The 22,762-nt window shown below is 31.8% G+C and overlaps 1 protein-coding gene across 4 annotated transcripts in view; it reads left to right on the top strand.

The window, feature by feature from the left end:
* The first annotated feature begins 6,857 nt into the window (after window positions 1–6,857).
* The window catches only part of KCNJ16 (potassium inwardly rectifying channel subfamily J member 16), a 141,691-nt gene continuing 125,786 nt past the window's right edge, over window positions 6,858–22,762 (top strand). For 2 of the 4 annotated variants that reach the window (XM_074260631.1, XM_074260634.1), the window contains exons 1-2: window positions 6,889–6,959; window positions 20,590–20,713. The gene's annotated coding sequence lies outside the window, so the exon portion shown is untranslated. Of the gene's footprint in view, window positions 6,960–20,589; window positions 20,714–22,762 lie in introns of all 4 variants that reach the window. The other 2 variants (XM_074260633.1, XM_074260630.1) reach the window with 2 other exon arrangements.

Consider the following 22,762-nt stretch of genomic DNA (forward strand, 5'->3'; position numbering starts at 1 on the left):
ATAACTACCAAACAATGAATTTTCATCTCTAAAGTATTTATAACTTATATACTTATCAAAGCAATAGGATTTTAAAAGCAATATTATTCAACAGAATTAAACTTAATAGTCACATAAATGATTGAAAAGATATAAAGAATTCAAGATTCAATTATGCTTATTTTAAATTATTTTTGCTTATTTTATGCTCATTTTAACTATAAAAGCTTCAGATAAAATATCACCATACAGTATGTTTTAAACACATATAATATAATACAAAATTTGTTGAGAAAAACAAGTTTTATCAATATTTAACATCAAGAAAGGTATGCTTATCAAAGATTTTTGCAAGTGTCATGAAAGATATCCAGTGCCAAATCCCAAATGAAAAGATTACTATAGATTATGAGGTCCTTTAGATTCTTCTATTTTTATAAAGAAAGACTAAAAAAATTTTGTAGTAAATGTGATGGAATACTGTTGTGGTTTTTGTTGAATTTTGTTGATTTGAATGATCCTCTAGAATACTACAGAGTCTCCTGAATGAAATCTAAAGTTGTACAAAAGAGGTTGATCTATTTATTCAAACAGATGAAAATGGATAAATTTATTTCTTCTTGAGTCATAAAAGGCACAATACAAAGAGAGTTGGTGCTTCCTAGTAGAATCTATACTTCTCTAAAGAGAGTTTCTCATTTAGTGTTGCTATTGCTTTTGTGAATACTAATTTGGAGGACACAGTGTTTTAAACGAATTAGAGACTAAGAATTATATCCTTTATAATTTAATTCTATACACAGATTCTTTTTTTGAAAAATCATATTTCAGGGCCATTTAGTGTTCAGAGGTACTCTATCACATAACAGATTTTGTCTTAAGCCTGATCCAAAAGAAATTTTATTGTATGACTATAAGACATGGTAAAGAACAACCTCAAAATAATTGAAAATGAATAAGAATGAATGCATAAAGCTTTTATTAAGTGCTTTCTTTATATAAAGCACTATACTAAGAAAGAATGATAAAATAAAATTAAAAAAAACACCTTAGACCTTTCTAAGAAGAGCTCTCTAAGAACTTTTATATGAATCAGGGAGATAGCAAAACTTTTCAGCTATAACAGGGATGGAGAAGTCCCAAAATGCTAAGATTGCAAGAGCCAAGCAGAAGGTAATGCTCCTTCTTAAATGTCTTTGAATATCACAGAGAGGGCAACAGAGAGCTCATGGGAAGTGGGAATAGGATGTGAAACATATCCAGAGAGAAACTTTGAAGAAAATATAATTATATACAATTAAAATATGTTCACAAATATCAATCAGCTTACTGGAGGGATTAGAGCAAGTGAGGAAGATCAAGGCTACCCTATCAAAATCAAAGATTCCTATTCTCTGGTATATTCAAGTCAAATACTTATTTGCTGTGTGATCATGGTCAGGACACTAACCTCTCAGTGTTACCCTCTAAGACTTTAAATTTCAGATAAGGTCCACATTAAACTCATTCAGTACATACTTGGAAGATATATAGCTTAAAATAAGTATATTAATAAAGATAATAAATATCAGGTAAGTAGATCCAATGACAAAATTCAGGTATTAGAAGGATCTTCTATGGAGTCTGAAGTTCTCCAGGTGTGGCTGTTTGGAAATAATATTCTGCTTCTTTCTTCACTCCAACCTTTGAAATTATCCTTGGGGACTTCAATATTTCTGTTGTTGGACCAAACATCCTACTTTCCAAAGTCATCTATCTTTGATACTGCTATGAGTTCCATTTGAATGCTCCATTCATTTGCCAAAATGACCACACTATATCTTCACCTTCACTTCAAACTACACACACACACACACACACACACACACTTGTATGTATGTATATTTATACCTTTTCCACTACCTGCTTCTTTTGAATTTCACTTTATTTTGACTTCCAGTCACTCAATCCTTCTTTAAGGCAGGACATTACATTGTTTTGACTTTATTCTTCTCCCTTCACAATCTTTAATGTAACTGTCATCAGCTATGTCAACAATACATTTTCCTTCACTGTTGAACCTCTTGCCCCCTTGTCCTTTCTCTGTTTCCACTCTGATAATATGACTTTGTAATATCAGTGGTTATAAAATGCTTTTCAACTCAAGTGATTGTTTCTGTCAGACTATTGCCTGTCTGATGGGAGTTTGGCCTAGAAATTGCCCTTCCACACTGGCATTCAAATTACTATCAGGTGTTAGTGATTACTAAGCCAAACTGTACACAAACCAGAGACAGGAAGACAGTTCTATATCCTATCAATTCCTTCACAAAAGCCTTATAATAAGAGGAGGGAAAAAGGGGGACTATCTTTCTGTCCAGAAGGGTGGAACAACTAAAGGAAACCCTCACTTGTCTTTTCATTTTCTTAAGATTACAAAAACAGACCTAGCAGCAAATCAACCTGCGTGGGCAGGGGTTACCCAGCCAGGAAGACATTATAATTTAGATATTGATGCTTTCTGAAAGACTCAGATCCGGTTATTGGGTCAGGAGGACAGCCAGAGTAAGACAGCTCTTCATTTCAAGCAAAATTGATGACATTTATATTGGCAGTACCCTTTAGAAATGGAAGTATTACAGCCTCAGAAAAGAAAACATGTGCATAGGACTGGCTGGACAGATGTTTTAAAAAAAGAGATGACTAGTATGGGGAATAAAAAGATTTCAGCTAGGACTGAAGAAGGTAAAAACCCTGATATTCCAATAGTATTTTAATGGGACTAGTAAAAATACTTCATGTTATTTTTTTTTGTAGAATTTGACAATTGTTATAATTATCTGTTAATAAGAATGAAACAAAATGAAAATTAGAACTTCCAATAACAATGTAATGTAATATTATGAATGAAATCATCAAAGGTATAGATGTGAAGTCACATATGTCCGCCAGTCTATACTTTACAAATTTGCCAGCAAATTTCTTCCTGCAGTCTTTCAACATCAAGTTGTCAAGCCATTGTTCCTAAATCTTGCTATGTGACTAATACACCAATTTTTTTTTCTGTAATCTATTTATTTAATGATATTCTCTATACCACTCCTATTTAACTTTTTGTTCATAATTCGGGGCAGTCTGAATAGACCATCAAATATTACACAAGAATAATGATAGAAGAATAACTTTTTTAATTTTAAATCAATTTACTTATTTTAACTTTTTTGAAAAAAAATGTGACCTTTAACTCAAAAAGGACTCTGAATTCTATAAGAGACCCTAATTCTGATCCCTCATACCTCTGGATTTATCCTGTATATTCACCTAACTTTTAAAGGAGTAACTCTGCTTTTTATCATTGTTTAACATTTATCATATCATGTTATACCTTGAAGTAGAAAAGAAAGAAACAAACAGAAAACCCTATTTTAAAGCTTAGTTATTGCTTATGTCTGCTATTTCCCTTTACAAGGGAGTGACATGAATCATTCCATAAAGATATTCAGTGTACCAAGCAAATAGCAGGCATAGTAAAGATATTTGTTTTGTCCACCACAAAAATGCTTAAAACAATAAAAACTCAAGCCTCATTAATTAATGTAATGTTTAAAATAAACTATTACTACCTCAAAAAGTAAATGTCCTTTATCCAAGTGTTGAACAATTAATTTGTTTTTACTTCTGATCTGTGCTGTTCTCCTAAGTCCACATATCCTTGCCAGTTGGAACATAACTATGACCTTCTCAGTCTTTTTAATTACTATAACTTTCTGATGATTTCTCCTGATGCTTATGTTCCTCCTCCTTCAAAATGTAGTATAGCTGTAGAAATCTCCTCTTGCTAGATGACTAGCATTTAACTTAGGAATCAAAGATTAATCTCTAGAGGAAATCACTTCTTTAGAATTATTGTTTGCTTATTTATTCTCAGGGAAAAAAAAGCACTAAACAAAATTGGTATACAGGTACCTTGAAGTTCAATATCATGATTGCCTAAGCAAGCATTTATTCCAACTTTCCTGGGCCCGTAGCCACCAAGGTCTCTGGTGAGGCAAGAGGGAAGAGAATCATCTCATTTCCTTACTAGTAGGACAAAAAAGAGCTTGAAAAATCCTAAGTGGAATATCCAAATGAAAGGGGAAATGATAGGTGGTACTTTTCTCCTAGGTTTGTCTTAAATCCTGGAAAACAGTGTCTTTTTTAGTCCAATTGCCAATCACGTTTGATGAACTCCAGTTATGTAGACAAAGGGACCAATCAGAGTTATTATACATCACATAGCCTATAATACTGCATGCAGTATTGCAATATGCAATATTTTCCCATGCAAATAGTTCCTATTGAAAAGAAAATATTCTTTAAGCTACAGATAAGTTTAAAATAGGATATTTTTCCATATATACAAATATAAAATAAAGATCAGGAGCAGAATTTGTTAGGTTAGAACAAAAGCAGAGGTAGTAATCATGATCTCAGACAACTAACTTTTATCAAAATAGAAAAATGGGGGACTACACTATATGTCAACACTATTAATCAATATTGTTTTATACTACTTAAAATAATATACAGAATAAAGTTGGAATATTACTGTGATATAGGAAATGATGAGTTGGTAGATTTAGATAAAATATAGAAAGACTTGGACTTATGAAGGCAGGTGTTCAGAAAAACAGGGAACAAACCAAGTGCAGTATGGTCTTAAATAGAAGTATATGAATGTATATATGTGTGTGATGATAGATATCAATGTATATATGTTTCTCTGTATATGCATATATGTGTGTGTGTCTCCTCTCCTCTCTCTCTCTTTTTCTTCCTCTCTCTCTCATTCACTCTCTCTTTTACTCTCTCCACATATTAAATTATAGTCTTTTGGGGGGAGAGGAAGAGAAGAAAAGGAAAAACGAATAAAGCGAAAAGTGCACAGCAGAGAACAAATTAAAACCTACAAGAAAATAATGAAAAGATGGCTCTGAAAGCAATGAATAGTATTTATTAGATAGGCTTTCTTTAAATGGAAATTAATTACTTTATATCTTGAATCATCTCATGTTCTGCTCTGCACATGATAAGTTTTTCTTTTCTTATTCTAGATTTAATTTTAATAGAAAAAATAAAAATAATTTCTAACTCCAACATTCCATAATTTAACAAATATAATAGCTCCTTTAATTTTTTTCTCAGAGAAAAAAGAAATTTCTTTCACTGAGAGAAAAATCAAAATCATTAGAAAATACTCATTATGGTTAAATTAAGTAAATTAAACCTCTTTTAATGAACAAAACAACATATTTTTAAAGTTGTCAATTAATTTAATTGTTGATGTGAGATATCCACAAATATTAAATATAGCACAATTCCTTGGGAGGCAAAAGTTGAGAGAGAAAATGGAGAGCAAGATAAAAAAAAAAACAGAATTTGTGATATCTCTAAATATTTTAAAAGGATGGGGAGGATAACAATGATGTAATTGGTTGAGAGCATGGTCAAAGGAAAAAGCAGGTGGAATGGGCAAAATATCATTGATCATGTTCCCTTGTAATATCATCCCTCTCCTTTCAGAAGAGGTAGCCCATAATTGTTTGAAAAGAGAGCAGTTTACCTTCTCTTAGCAGTGTGTGTGCAGAAAGCACCAGCTGCTTGCAGCTGCTCCAATAGCCTATTCTTTAAAAGGAGGAGAGGATTATAGACCAAGAAATGTTTTTTGTTGAATTTGCAAATATTTAACTACATCTGTTTTAGTACATTTGATTAAACAAATAGTAGCTAGGTGTACATGATGGGTATTATATTGTATGTCCTGTCTCTCTTGGCATGAGGAGGAGAAAAATAGGAGGGGTTATAGGTAATCATCTATTTATTGACAGAACATTCCACTAAATAATTTACAATTGCGACACCATTGAGTATAATTTAACAATGTTAGGGATTTTTTTCATACGTTTTCTAGTGAGTATGCCTTGAGAGATTCACCAAGTTTAAAGTTGGAAGAGAAATTCTTGCTTTTGTCATATAATATCTGAGTTTTAAAGATGACCTACAAAACTAAATAAATCCAAAACATCTCTGTTCTCTAAAATTCACAATGATCCCTGAACCATATTGATGACTTTGTCATGGCCATACCTCTTTCACTCAGAAACTAAGTTAATGAGGTCACAGTAGATTTAGAACTAAAGATTCTTTAATGATCCTTTAATCCAATACTTGTTTTAGAGATGAAGTAGTTGAAGTCTGGTGTATAATATCATATTCATGTAGCTAAAGTATATTTAATGCCTCTTATTTATGGAGCACAAAAATACAATTTCCAGTTGGTGTGTGTCTATACAGAAGAGAAGTTTAGCAGAAAGGAAACACCCACACACATGCACATACACACACACACACACACACACACACACACACACACACACACACGATTTTCCATCTAGAAAAAAACAATGAATTCTCTACTTCCCTTTGCTATAGAGGTGTTATCAGCATATTTTTGAATATTAACAAACCTTACAAGTTTCTATGGAACTGGCATTTCGTAGAGTCAATGTCAGTATATTACCAGCTAAAATGAGTAGTTCATGTGTAACTGAAATTAAAGCTATGTCCAAGTAATATTAACTAGGTTATCAACAAACAGGATGGGCAAAAAGGTAGTAATATTTGTAGAGTGAGCCAGTGATCTAGTGATAGGATGCTCAAATTTTCAGTTCAGTTTGAGTAGATCCTCAAATATTTGAATATTCCTTGGTGTGGCTTAAAGGAAACCAGATTGTTCAGTATTGTGTCAACAAAATGTTGGTTTCAGAATTTTATGGGAATCTTGGCTCCTGGAAACCTGAGGTACAGGACTGGACTTTAGACCAGCATTCTGCTAAACAATATAGGAGATAAAGGATTTTGTTTGTAGTGGGTAAAGCACCTTACCTGAATGATTCAGTAACAATGAGATACACTAGGCTAAGAAACTAAACTAAGAACTTTCAAATCTGTGAATCTGTAAGGTAAGTTTTAAAATTTTAAATTAGTTTAATTTCTCATTTGTAATCCTTTTTAATGGATTTGTTTCCATCTTTTCTTAACTAGATCATGGATAAAGCATTGCTTAGATGAATGAGTGAATATAGAATTGTTCTGCATTGTTCTGTATGTGTGTGTGTGTGTGTGTGTTTATGATGCTTGAACTATAAATAATGGAAGAAATGTGTCTAGTTGAATGAGAGGCATTTTCAAATGAGACCATATTTCCAAATGATCTTACAAGTTTGATTTTTAATCTTGCCAATGTGTTTTCTTGGGGAAAATGTGTGACTTAAAGACTCAAGGCTTGGGTCTGAATCTAGGCTTTAAAACTTTATGATGCCTGACATAGTAGCATTTCATATTTCTGGGCCTTAGTTTTCTCATCTACAAATGTATTACTACCTTGTTCATGATAAGGGCAAATTCTGATTCTGAAAATACTATATAAATGTGAACTATTTTTTTGTAACAAAATTAATCTTTCCTATGAATAATTCCTATGAATAAAGATTAATCAGATCCCAGTTTCACATGGTAGAAGGTACTCATTTCAGATATTCATTTGCCATATATATAGGATTGCATTTAGCCTAAGTATCTTTTTCTATTTGAAATATTGTTAAAATTTCTTATTGGTTCCCATCTAATAGGATATTTTGATATCCAAATTACTTGGATAGCCAAGAAAGTATAACTCCTCCACTCCAGATTATGAATCTATAATACTCTTTTTCTTAGAAAACTGGAATTGTAGTATATTAATCAAAACCTTAAGACCTTTATTTTTTCAGAACCCTGATAATGAGGTAGGTTCTTCCAGCATTGTAAAATTATGCAATGTAGCCAACTTCTACAAAGCTCTCTGAATTTTAGAGGTAATTAGATACCTTGAATTAACTAATAATCACAAATGATGATCATTGACACATAAAGTAGAAATCTTCTAATTTTTTTGGTTAAATTTATTCTAGTATTTATGTCAATGAGGTGGTTGAGTCTGGGAGACTGAGTACTGATGAATTATTTCAGTTCAAAGCCTACTATGTGCCTATTTTGTGCAAGGCACTTTGCTAAATTCTGAGGATATAACGAAAAAGAAGAAACAAAGAAGCTCTTTGCTTTTTATTTTTTTATCTTTTAGAGGGGTAAGGATAAAACATTTGCTCAATTAAGTAAGTAGAAATTATATGGAAATAAAACAAAATGATTTTAAGAAAGAGAGTGCTTATAGGTACAAGGATCAAGAAACTATTTCTGTAGGAAGTGCCACTTGAGTTGTGCTTTAGAAGAAGCTTGAAATCAGAGAAGTAGAGATGATAGTAGCATTCCATACATCATAGGAAGAAACATTTGAGCAAAGACAGTGAGAAAGAAGATGAAATGCTGCATCTGCAAAACACTTTGAGCACAGCACCTGTTATGATAAATAGTATTATAAAAAGTCTACAGGGTCTTTTCTTTGTGTCATAAGACTTATTTTCAAGCTTGAATACATACTGAATGACCCTGAACATACCAATTAACTTCTTGATGCCATTTTCAATTTTTAGTATTTAAATTATAGGCAAGTTTCCAATCTGTATTGAGGAAGGAGTTGTTATGTACCTTGTCAACATTTAAACAAGAACAAGTCAAACTTTGAACATACATACCACAGACTTGTGACAGTGTACAATTTACAATGTATTATATTTCCAACCAAGAAGTACAATATCCCAGGATACTACAGTTTTAAAGAACTATTCACATGACTAGTCTGGAATTCAATCAGATATGATAAAAAATAAGAGCAACAAGTATTCTATCCTTAAAATCACACATATTATCCTTTACTGTTTTTTCAGACTAGAGAACACATATTAGAGAGCTATGTTTGCTACATACTCATTAAAATTAATTCATGATGATGGTGATGAAACAAAATAGTAGGGAAAAATTTACTTGGAAAATAAAAACAATAAAATAAATTATACCCACACATGTTTTCTTAGCTCAACTGAAAAACGAAATACCTATAAATTTTATATAAAATTCAAATAAAACTTATCTTTTTTATTAGCTTCCACCATAACTTGATGCTAATTTGAATTTCTTCCTGTTTACTTATATAACCTGTCCAAAAAATATACTTTTAATTGTTTGGTAAATATTTTAAAAAATATTTAAAAATATTTAAAATATTTTAAAAAGTGTTTGTTAGTCCTTGGTAACTTAATTACCTATAAAGAGTGACCAAGCAATGATTTCTCTTCCTCCTTTTCATATATCAATTTGTAAAACAGATAAAAATAAGACAGAAAGGTGTGGTATGGTAAGGAATGATAAGGAAAAATTACATTACATAATGAATGATATATCAGGTTTACTTGAGTTATTTTTCTTTTAAATTTATCATAGAAGTAATTTCTTTACAGGATCATACTTGAAAGTTAATAGAAAAAAAAACATTTTATTTTTTGTAGTATATTTCTGTTTTTAGTTATGCCAGTCATTCTCAGTATCTGTCTATACCACACACTGAGTCTTTGATTGCAATGAAGAAAGCAGTTATTCAAAATAAAAGGGCAGTGAACATATCTGACAACATATGCACTATCTTGCATTCATTACCCCATTTATTCCCTTTTATCAAGAGGAGAAAAATATGCTTTATTTTATGGTTTGTAATTCCAAGACTGATTTTTACAATTAATCCAAGTTAAGTTGTTCTAAGTACTTTCTTGAGTTACTCTCAACTTTTAGAAATTTAAATATTAAAATTTTGTTGTTGTGATGATAACCTAGCCAAAAGTGTATGTAGGCAGTATTAACAAGAAATAAAACTTTGATAAAGGCAATTGTGTTGCTAAAAAATGAAATAAGAAAAGAAAGAAAGAAACATTCTTAATCTTGGAGACTTTTAAAGTTAACCATTAAGAACTACTGGTCCTGTGGTGAACATGAATAGAAAAATATCATAGAATTTCACCCAGAAAGAATCTCAGGAAACATATAGTTCAAACCTCTCAATTTATAGTCAAGGAAACTGAGGCTTATAAGAATTAAAGCATGAGTAGTTAATTAAGTGTTAGAGTTGGGATTTTAATTTAGTTCAACTTCAGACTTATTTTTTTCATGCTTCCAATGTAATTAATTCATCCTATAACACTAATACACATTAACAATTCAATGGTTTCATATTGTCTGAGATGGTCCTTATAGTGCTTTCCTAACTAACCTAATGAAACTTTTAAAGATAGAACACATCATCAAGATTAGATAGGAGTAAAAAGGGAGCATTGTAAGATGCAAAAATTGATATTTTTTACTATATTACATTAAAAATATTTTACACAAATAAATTCAATATAGTCAAGATCAGAAAGAAAGCAAAAAATTGGGAGAAATTATAAAGAAATTTCTCAGATAAAGGTTTCATATCTCAAAAATACAGAGAACTTAGTCAAATTTATAAGAATCAAAATCATTATCCAGTTGATAAATGGTCAAATGATATAGAGTTTTTTTGATGAGTTAAAACTATATATAATCATATGAAAAATACTCTAAATCATTATTGATTAGAGAAATGTAAATTAAACAATTTTGAGATATCATCATACCATATCAGATTGGCTTAAATGACAGAAGTGGAAAATGATAGGGATGGAAGGAATGTGGAAAAATTGGTAGGCTAACACACTGTTGGTAAAACTATGAACTGATCCAACCATTTTGGAGAGCAATCTAGAATTATGCCCCAAAGTGTTATAAAACTGTGTATACCTTTTGACAAAACAATATCACTATTAGATCTTTTTTTCAAATGTGATCAGAGAAAATGTTAAAGAACCTTTAAATTATAAGTTATCACAGCTTTTTCTGTGGTAGAAAAGAACTAGAAATTGGGAGAATGTTCATCAATTGAAGAATGACTCTACAAGTTGCGGGATATTACTGTGATGGATTACTACTGTGCTATAAGAAATGGAGAGCCGGTTGATTTCAGAAAAAAATATGGGAAGACTTTCATGAAATAATGAATAATAAAAGGAGCAGAATCAAGAGAACACTGGATGTAGTAATAGCAATATGATTCAAAGAATAACCATGAATGACTGAACTATTCTCCAAGTATTATAAATATTTGAACTAACTACAAAGGATCAAGGAAGGAAGGTGATATATACCACCATATAAAATATGTACAATATGGTGTTTATACACACACATATTTCTATTTCTTTGTCTATATCTGTTTTAAATGTTGACCTTCTCTAATATAATATGGGGAGAGATAAAAGGAAGTAGATAACTCAAAACTCAAAATGTTACAAAAATGATTAATTTTTAAAAACAATCAGTAGATGGCAAAGACATAGTAAACTGCCCATGCTTCTTTTTGAAAAGATATGATCACAGCCTTTAGAGATAGCCCATTATTACCAAAGTCTTATAGGAAAAGAGATATCAAAGAAATAATCTTTCAACAATTCTGTTAGGAACAAATAGAACTCTTATTTTCTTTTAAATTTAGAAAGTTGAATCAAATTTCATGGTAGCATTTTATTAAAGAAAAAAAAATAACCTGATTTTGAGTCAAAGGACTTGAATTTGAATCCTTATTCTATTATTTATCATATTCATGGGTACGTTTGAATGACTTTTCCTTTCTAAGCTTTAGTTTTCCCATTTGTAAAATGAGGGGTTTAGAATCAATAATGTCTAAAATGCATTCCAGCTTTTAATCCAATCTAAGATAATTTTAAATCCAGCTCATGTACTTATTAGCTGTATGACGCTGAATAAGTCGCTTAAAAACTTCTAGACTTAGTTTCCTCATCTGTAAAATTGGAATTATAGTGCCTTCCTTATAGAGTGGTCAGGTCAATTAAAGGGGACAGAATATTTGTGAAAGTGCTTTTTAAATTATAATTAACCAAGTAATACTTGGCATTATAAATAAATTCCTTCAGCTAATACCCTTCCTGCCCTGGGATAAGGACAATACCCAGCTGTTTTAAAAGCATTACTTGATTCTTTCTTTTTGACCATGCTAGAAGATCTCTACACTAAAAAAAAGTCATGTATTTAATTTAATATTACATTTAGAAAGACTGAACCTGGATCTAGGAGCTCTCTCTCTCTCTCTCTTCTGAAACCCTTTGACCTTGACATTGTTCACCCTCTTTTTCATGAATTCTTTTTTTTTTAAAGATTGATTTTTAAAAGTTCAGTCTTATTATTTTTGATATTTTCATCCTACCCAACATCATTACAGAAGTAGCTCTCTTCCAAGGTTTCAACCTCCAGTTTTTTCTCTCCTCTCTTAAGGAACACAGTTTTTGAATTAGAAAATTTAGTCTTTAAAAATAGCTGGTGCCAACTACCTAGGGGTGATTTGCATGTGATCATACTCCCCTGTTTCAGTTCCAGCATCTACCAGGCATTCAATTGGTCTTTGAAGCATATTTATTTTGGAAAAATAGATTAAAATAAAGTTATGTTATTACACATATAAGTATGTAAAACTAAAAAATCCCCACAGAATCAGGTATGTGAAGGTCAGAAAATTTATTAGTTATTAACTGGAATTATACAATGAAGTCAAAAGATGTTACTTCTGTTAACAAGAAAGGTTCAATATATTTTGAATTAACAGAAAAATATATTACAAAGATAAAATTGATAAATTTCATGAAATTATCACAGCTTTATAGATTTATAGATGAAGGTCATTTGGTATAACCTCCTCATTTTCAAGAGGAGGAAATTAAATATATGAGAGTCAAAATTATTTGTCCAAGGTCATTCAGAGAAAAAGCAAGCATTTATATTTAAGGCAACCAACTCAATATCCTTGTGATTTCTTGCCTAAAGAATGTAGAAAACATTGAATATATATTATTTATTTTTGTTTTATTATCTTAATAAAGCAACTTTCATCATGAAGTTTATAAATTGCTAAAGATATAAGTAATCTGAAGTATTTACACAAATTAAAATTCTTTATGTCATTGAAAAATTTTGTGCCAATCTATATGCTCTTCCATGCCAATCAAGATTTGTCAATCACAATATGTTTGCTGTGGTTAAGAAAGGCTATCACTCATAGAAATTTCCTGAGTTACATGATGCTGCCTAGAGATTTTAAGGAAAAGAGGTTAGACAACTAAGGGAAAGTCACTCTTCTTTTTTAAGACCCAGTGATTCATTAACTTTTTAGTTTTATTTTGTCTTTAACAGATTTTTATTGTTATTTGTGTTTTTACATTTACTAAAGTTTCCTCTATATCTTTTCCCATTTTCTCCCAGCCAGTTTAAAAAAAAAATTTTTTAAACAAGTGAAAATGATTAAGAGAAAATAATCAGTTAAGCTAGTCAATATATCTTTAAAAATCAAGTGTTATAGAAATTTTTTGTATTTCATTTTTAATTGATAAACCTTTTTTTTTTTTAATATATGAGTAATGAACTCTTTTTGCTTAGTTGCCAGTAAGTTGCTCTATTATCTTTTTAATCCCTGGAGACTTTCACCATTGTCATACAGGGCAGCCCTATCCATATCCTGAAATATTTGTTATTAAAGAATACAGGTTCATTCATAATTCTTTACTATAATTTTTTCAGAAATAAATTAAAATTAAAAAAAAATTAAAAATAATTAAAAAATAAAAATAGCATATATAATATATAATAGAACAAAATATATTGTGCAATCATACATCAGATATGTAATATAACACAATTTTATAATTATGAGAACAATTTAAAATTATTTTGGGAGAAAAATAAGTTCTCTGTGGCTTGAGTGGTATGAGTAGTGGGAGTATTATATATATATATATATGTATGTATATATACATATATATACATATATATATATATATATATATATATATATATATATATATATATATATATATATATATATATATATATATATATATATATATATATATATATGTAATTTGAGATATTACTGTATTCAAAATATATTCCATAGGATTTTACTAGATTCCTTTGGATTAATAAGCTCTTCAACTTAGATTTAAATATACCTTGGGAGGAGTAGCCTGTTAGTCATTCACTCTTTGACTCAATTGATTTAATCAGATCAACGGCCAGTTGAAATCAATCTGTTGTTGAATTTGGCTGTGAAAGAAGTAAGAAAAGGAATGAGGGAAATGATTTGGGGAGTGGTTAGGATTGGGGAATTCTTTGAAGTTTTGGATAAAGGATGCTATGTAAATAGCAAATGTTAGTATTTTTATTATCAGCAATAAGATTGGATAATATCTCTCTGAGCTCAAATAATTACTTTGGATTGTAATAGAAATGTCAAACTTAAGTCGTGCTTTCAAGGTTACTACTAAGAATTTTGTTTTTATTTTGGGATGCTAGGCTGTGGAAAATCTTTAGGGGAAAAAAAGAAGACAGTCTTCTGAGTCCCTCATAGAGACTTTCCCCAAGAACAGCCTCCTTTTAGTTATTTTGTCCAATTTCTTGGAGGACATTTGTAATTGAAAGAAAATAACTGGAGAGCAGAGATCAATCTACATGATGTATGTAGGTAGATAGGTGGAGGATACTGGTATTTTAAATAGAAAACCTAGATTTTTATCTTGTCTTTTTTTTTTCCTTTGTATAAGTCAACTGACCTCTCTGGGCCTCAGTTTCCCCTCTTTCACCTCTAGAACTATTGTATTATGATATTAATTTGTAAAATAAACTTTAGGTAACTTTCAGTTCTAAATCTGCAAATTTAGGTCCTGCTATTTATAACCTTGTGTCATCGGTTAAATCATTTGCACCTCTCTGTACTTCAAATTTCTTCCCTCTAAAATGGGAGCCTCACTTCTTGTGCTACCTATATCTCATCATTACAGTGAGAATCAAGTAAGAAAATTCCAATTAAGGACTTTGTAGGTTCAGAGATTTAGAGTTTGAAAGGTCATCTTGTTCAATCCCATAATGTTACAAATGAGGAAACAGATTTGTAAGAACATCATTTAAAATACAAAAATATAAAATCTACAAAATAATTGGTAAGCCATTAGTTTGCACAAAATTGGGATGTGAACTTAGGTCCATAAGCTCTAGAGTCAATACTCTTACTCTTTCCTTGCCATGCTCTATAAATCTGAGTAGTTATTATCATCTATTCTTTGTGTGTTGACATTTATTTTATTTTAAATTTTGTTACAGGTCTGAGCAAAAGTCCCTTTGAGGAAATACTAAAGCATTTATATATAATTTGCCAATTAACAGGTGTCTCCTTTTAATATCATTGGCATGCCCTATTATCTCCTTTTGAATGAGAATAGTTCCTGGAAATTAATAAGAAACTTCATATGATCTTCCTTAACATGTGCCTAATTCCAGAAATAACTTGGTAATTTCTAAAGAATACTTTGCACTAGTCAGAAAATTATTGCTTCAGCTACCTAGATTTCTAACTGTTTGATATGAAAGGCATTTTTTTAAAGGAAAAGTTGAGACACTTAATAAAAACCTATACAATAAGCATCTGGAACCACCTGAATAAGCCTGAGAATAGTAATGTAAAGTTAGGCCAAGCTGTTAGGATTACTAGGTGAGAACTCAGGTTGTCTGGACAATGACAAGGTGAGAATTCAGGTTGTCTGGACAATTACAAGGTGAGAACTCAGGATGACTTGATAGTTCTCTGGCTCAGATTCTTAAGAGGAGCAAGCTCATTGGTTGGAGTACTTCTTCCCAGAAGCCCTTGCATTATCCCACACCCATTCTCTGGGAGGATAAAAGAGGCAACATGGGCCTGGACAAGCAGTCTGGACTGGGGAAGGACAAGAGCTGGAGGAGAGCCAGAGCCAGGATTCAGGAAGAAGAGGAGGCTGGCTGGAGGCTCCAGAAGCCTCCCAAGAAACCTGCTCATAGAGGAAAAGATTATACAGAAAAGAAATCTCCTCCCAAAGAAGGATCACAACTGAGAGACGATCAGAACTTTACACCAAGCATTTGATTAAAAGTAAAGAACTATTTCAATTAGTTTGTTACAAGCCAGTTCTAGAAGACAATAAATTATAATGACCTTATGCATGTTTTCATGGGGATTTGAAAGCTGGTGACCACTGTGTGTAGATGACAATGGAATTGGTAGAAATGTAATTTAAATACTCAGAAATCTACAAAAATGCTGATAAGCCACTAGTGTGTTTTGTAAAGTAGGATACTCTTATTTATAGACTTCCTGAAAAATATCTCTCTATACATTTCTGCACACACACATACATATATAGGCATACCATAAAAGACATGTGTGCATATATGTGCATAGGTAAGCCTATACATATAAATTAGATATAAATTTAAAGGAAATTTAACTAGTGATTAGAAAGAAAATCAGGCCAATGACAGTAGTCTTCCCAATCAGGTGTAAGTTGGACCAGATTTTCTCTGAGGTCCTTAAATTCTATATTATTACTACATCATAGTAAACAAATTGGAACCCCTTCCAGAAAAACAATCAATTAGCTTCTCCTCAGTTTGCTAACATGGTACCATGAGCCACCACCTCCAAAGGTCTATTTCTATGTGTCTTTATTCCATAACAAATCATTGTTTATTTTGGTGAAAGGCAATTAAAAGTGAAGTAGAAATGATTGTTACTTGGTTGTAATCTAAGCTTTTCCCTTTCTAACTTAAGTATTAATGATGCTGTTAAATAGAGTGAATTTATTCAAGCTAATAAGAATTAAGTGCTGCCAACATGACAGGCACTATATGTAAGTTCTAGGGATACAAAAAAAAGTAAAAACAGTGAATGCCCTCAAGAATGTTCCAGTGAAATTCTAATACCACAAACAAAAAGAAATTAATGAACAAATTCTCCTCTTACCCCAATTAAACAATATTTATTTCTGGGAATGTCTCCCAGGATTTATGATGAAGTCTCACTTACAATAGACTCCATCCATTTAATACAATGGAAGTACATGGAAATGCTACAGTGTTTTGCTTTAATAGTCCCATACCTCTGAGAAAGGAAAGGAAATACATTTTATTTAACTTCACTGAGTTTTTAATTATTTAGAGGTTTTTTGCCTTTGTTTTTAATGATATTTCCATTGATATTTCTGTGGCCTCTGTGTATGTTGCTTTTTTGTGTTCTATTTAGTTTTCTATCAGTTCATAAACCTCTCGTTTCTTTGAATTTTTCATATTCAGAATTTCTTACTGTACTACAATATTCCATTGCATAAGGTTATAATTTACTTAGACATTCTCCAATTGATGGACATCAACATGGTTTCAGTTCTTCAATACCACAAAAAAAGTGCTGCTTATTAATATTTTGGGTTTTGATTTATATATTTTAACTCTCTAGAGGATATGACTCGTAGAGGTATAATGAAGCATGCAACCAATTTCAGAATGTTATGCAGTATCAGAATAGGAGGTATTATAGAAAATACTTAATATGAACCTTTGTCTTATTTTATAAGTAGGTACTATATAGTGATATAATTTGTCCAAAGTCACCTGGATAGCATCATAGAGACTAGAAATTAGCTGTTTTAATACTCCAAATGAGGATCCCTGCACAAGCCTGCTACAAGAATCCTTTGTTTCTTGAGTTAAGATTAACACAATGTTTTCTTCACAAAAATGCTATGAAATTGGCTTTCTGTGACAACAATTAAGTTAGCACTTGACATAAAATGATCTATAATCAAGAATATGAATTGTTAGATCCCAGTCAATATGTAAGAATTTGCCAGATAGCCACAATATACCTACCTCAGTGCTATAGTCTAGAATTACATAGAAATTAAAAATATATACACACCACATACATATCCTGAGTAAGCTTACAATGTAAGGGGGAAGACAACATGAAAACAACTATGAACAGATTACCTAAAATAGGAATAATCTACAGAGAAAAAACACTATAATTAAGAGAAATTTGAAAAGACTTCTGGGACTTAAAGGAAGCTAGAAAAGTCAGAAGGTAGAGATAAAGAGAAAGAAAATTCTAGACAACAGGAATATCCAGTAAAAATGACTGGAACCAAGAGAGGAAGTATATTGCGAAAGAAAGAGGAAGAAGGTCAGTGTTATTGGAATAAAAAGTATATAATGAATTATAGGATAAATAATAAGATTGAAAGGTGGGAGAGGGGCTAGGTTATGAATGGTTTTGGACACCAAAGAAAGGATTTTATATTTGATTATTGAAGAAATAGGAAATTATCAGAGGGTGTTGAGTAGGAGTGATGTGGACAAAATGGTATTTTTTGCTGTTTTAGCTGCTGAATGGAAAATGGTGTGACACTCACACCAACCAGCAGGCTACTACGATAGTCCAGGCAGGAAGAGATGCATGCTTACATCAGTGTGCTTATAATATCAGAGGGAAAAACATGAAGCTTTCAAAACATATTGGAAAGGTGAAATTGGCAGACCTTTTTAACATATTAAATGGTGAAGGGTTAGTGACATAGTGAGGAAACAAGAATGACACATAGATTATGAGCTTTACAGGATTGGGAAGATTGACAGTAATAAATAAATTTAGAAGGAGGGGAGGGTTTGGGGAGAAAGTCAATGAATTCGATTTCTGACAGTGAATTTAAGATATAAGTACAACACCAGAAAGAAATGGCCAATGAGATTTTGAAAGGTAGCAGAGAGATTAGGGCTATGATAAAAATATTAATATTAAAATAATGAGATTTATGATAATAGAGATGATAATTGAATACATGGGAGTTAATTAAATAAAATAATTTACAGGGAAATGAAAATAAGGTCAAGGACAGAGCCAATGGTTACCAGGTATGATTTAGAAGATACAGCAACAGAGACTGAGAAGGAGTGATCAGAACACAGAACATATGTATCCCAACACAGAAAGAAACAAGGTACCAAATGGGGTATAGATTGTGTATTTGATCTGGAGTCACAAATACTCATCTTTATGAGTTCCAATCTGGCCTTAGACATTAGCTGTTTGACCTTGAACAAGTCATTGAACTCTGTCTTAGCTCCTTATCTGAAAAATGAGTCAAAGAAGGAAATGACCATTGTAGTATCCTTGCTAAGAAAACCCCAAATGGCATAATGAAGATTCAACTGAAAAAACTGAACAACAACAAATGTCTCAAAATTTAGAAGAGGATGAGCAACAGTGTCAATTGCTTCAGAGAAGTCAAGAAGGATGAGGATTCAAAAAAAAAAAAAAAAAAACAACCTTTGGATTTAGCAATTAAGAGATCATTGGTAACTATAGAGAGAAGAATTCTAGTCAAATTGATGAGATTGAAAGTCAGATTATAGGGGCAGCTAGGTAGTGCAGTGGATAGAGCACCAGCCCTGAAGTCAGGAGGACCCTAGTTCAAATCTGTTCTCAGACACTTAAAACTTCTTGCCTATGTGACCTTGGGCAAGTCCCCAATTGTCTTAGATTAAAAAAAAAATCTGATTATAAAGAGTTAAGAAGAAAGTGGGAAGAAAGGAGGAAATGGAGGTATTCATTGCAGATAAAAAATGAAAGGAGAGGAGGACAGATATAGGACTAAAGTTGGGTTGGATTTATCAAATGGTAGAGTTTAAAGGGGACGTGTATATGTTTGTTGGCAGTATGGAAGCAGGTAGAATGGAAGGGAAATTTTTAAAAAATATTTTATTTTTCCAAATACATGTAAAGATAGTTTTCAGCATTCACCTTTACAAAATCCTGTGTTCCAAATTTTTCTCCCTCTTCTCCCCCTTTCCCCTCCCTCCTCCCCTAGAGAGCAAGAAATTTAATATAGGTTAAACATATACAGTTTTCTAAACAAAATCCTATATTCATTTTTTTTTAATTTTTAAAATTAATTTTATAATTATAACATTTTTTGACAGTACATATGCATAGGTAATTTTTTTTTACAACATTATCCCTTGTACTCCCTTCTGTTCCGAATTTTCCCCTTCTTCCCTCCACCCCCTCTCCTAGATGGTAGGCATTCCCATACATATTAAATATCTTATAGTATATTCTAGGTACAATATATATGTGCAGAACCGAATTTTGTTGTTGTTGTTGTTGTTGTTGTTGTTGTTGCAAAGGAAGAATTGGATTCAGAAGGTAAAAATAACCTGGGGAGAAAAACAAAAAATGCTAACAGTTTACACTCATTTCCCAGTGTTCCTTCTCTGGGTGTAGCTGATTCTGTCCCTCATTGATCAATTGGAATTGGATTAGCTCTTCTCTATGTTGAAGATATCAACTTCCATCAGAATATATCCTCATACAATATTGTTATTGAAGTGTATAATGATCCCCTAGTTCTGCTCATTTCACTCAGCATCAGTTGATGTAAGTCTCTCCAAACCTCTCTGTATTCATCCTGCTGGTCATTTCTTACAGAACAATAATATTCCATAGCATTCCTATACCATAATTTACTCAACCATTCTCCAATTGATGGGCATCCGTTCATTTTCCAGTTTCTAGCCACTACAAAAAGGGCTGAAACAAACATTTTGGCACATACAGGTCCCTTTCCCTTCTTTAGTATTTCCTTGGGATATAAGCCCAGTAATAGCACTGCTGGATCAAAGTGTATGCACAATTTGATAACTTTTTGGGCATAATTCCAGATTGCTCTCCAGAATGGCTGGATTCTTTCACAACTCCACCAACAATGCATCAGTGTCCCAGTTTTTCCACATCCCCTCCAACGTTCATCATTATTTGTTCCTGTCATCTTTGCCAATCTGACAGGTATGTAGTAAAATGCTATATTCATGATGATGCAGAAAAAAAATCTGAACATGAAGGGAAAAAATGAGAAAAATAAAAGGCAAACAAACAACAACAACAAAAGGTGAAAATACTATGTTTTGATCTACATTCAGTCTTCATAGTTCTCTCTCTCTGAATGTGGATGGAACTTTCCATCACAAGTCTCTTGGAAATGTCTTGGATCACCTCATTGTTGAAAAGAGCCATATCCATCAGAACTGATCATCACATAATCTTATTGTTGCTGTGTACAATGTTCTCTTGGTTCTGCTCACTTCAGTTAGCATCACTTTATGAAAATATTTACAGGATTTTCTAAAATAAGTCTGTTCATCATTTCTTATAGGACAATAATATTCTATTACATTCATCTACTATAATTTATTCAACCATTCCTCAATTGAGGGGCATCCACTCAATTTCCAATTCCTTGCCACTACAGAAATTAATTCTTAGCTGCTACAGACACTTTTGGTTATGTGTGTTCTTTTCCATTTTTTATTATCTCTTTGGGATAGACCTAGAGAGAGACTGCTGGATATGTACAGTTTGATAGCTCTTTAGGCATAGTTCCAAAAATTGCTCTCTGAAATGATTGGATCAGTTCACAACTCCACTAAAATGCATTAGTATCCCAGTTTTCCCACAACCCCTTCAACATTTACCATAATCTTTTCCTGGGAGAAAAAAAAATTAAAAGTGAGAGAGTGGAAGTGATAGAGTCATTTACTGAAGGATAGGGGATGGGAAAAGAACAAAAGGTTCTTAGCTAAGAGAGTGGGCAGAGGGGAAACATGAGATACTTGAGAAGGGATAAAAAAAATTCAGAAGAGCCATTGTAGTTAGTGCTATAGTGATTTAATTAGGAAGTTATAAAAGAATTGTCCATCAGAAGTGAGGACCAGATGAGTTTATGTGAGAAAAATTTGTAGTGGAGAAAATCAGGGCATTTGCGTAATATTTTCCATCATCCTTCATTAGTACATGGGAAAAAAAGTGAAAGCAACAACTACTGCGATAAAACCAAAGTCAGTGGTTTGCAAGGGACAATCAGAAAAATGTGAAGAAAGAAAGGGATTTAAGAGAAAAGGACAACAAAGAATTGAACTGATTCATCAATAGGTCAATATGAGTGAAGGTGAAAAGTTTGGCTAGTGAAAAAAATGATACATGGGAAAGAACTAAAGGGGGTCAAAGACCTGAAAATCACTATATATATTCTTATATAAGGGGCAAAACAAAGGAGAGCAATTGTTGCAAAGACTATGGCATGCACAATGTGGAAGACTGATTAGTTATTATTTGATGATATTAAAAAAAAAAAGTTGTTGACTGTATTGTCTTTGATAGTCAGTACTGCCTGACATGAGTTATATTTAATGATTGCTTCTCATACAGACATTCAATTCAATTGTATAAGCATAAATTATTAACCAACTATTATGGACAATGCACTATACTAGCTAAGTCCCAGCTCTCAAAAATTTAATATGAAAAATACTAACTATGGGTTGAGATCCATGAGTTTATGAGTAGAAAGAACTCCTCAAGTGGAAAATTTCTTCATCCATGCAGATAAGCAATTCATTTGAGATGTATAGTATTTGTGAATTGTATGGAGTTACCTGACTTGCTTATATGCACATAGCTAGTTTGTGTGAGAAAGAAATCTCAGGTCTATGTCACCTTGACTCAAAATACCAAATATAGCTGTTAATTTTGGATAGGGGATAGTAGAAGATGAGAAAAATCTAGCTTCTGCAATAACTTTAAAATATTGTATAATTGAGAAGGCAGCATGTTAGAAACAAATAAGAGAGAAGTTTATTGTTGAACTCCACTGTTTATTATTTATCTTGAGTGAGCACCTTGGGCAACTTCTTTATGTAACTTTTCTGGCATCATTTCTTTAATCTCTAAAAATGAAATGACAATAGGATGACCTATCTCACAATTATTTTTAGGTCTCAGATAAGATGGATGGACTTTGTAAATTATATAGTAATATACAATTGTACCCTATTATCA

Source organism: Sminthopsis crassicaudata, chromosome 4, assembly GCF_048593235.1.
Source record: "Sminthopsis crassicaudata isolate SCR6 chromosome 4, ASM4859323v1, whole genome shotgun sequence".
In the NCBI taxonomy this organism is placed as follows: Eukaryota; Metazoa; Chordata; class Mammalia; order Dasyuromorphia; family Dasyuridae; genus Sminthopsis; species Sminthopsis crassicaudata.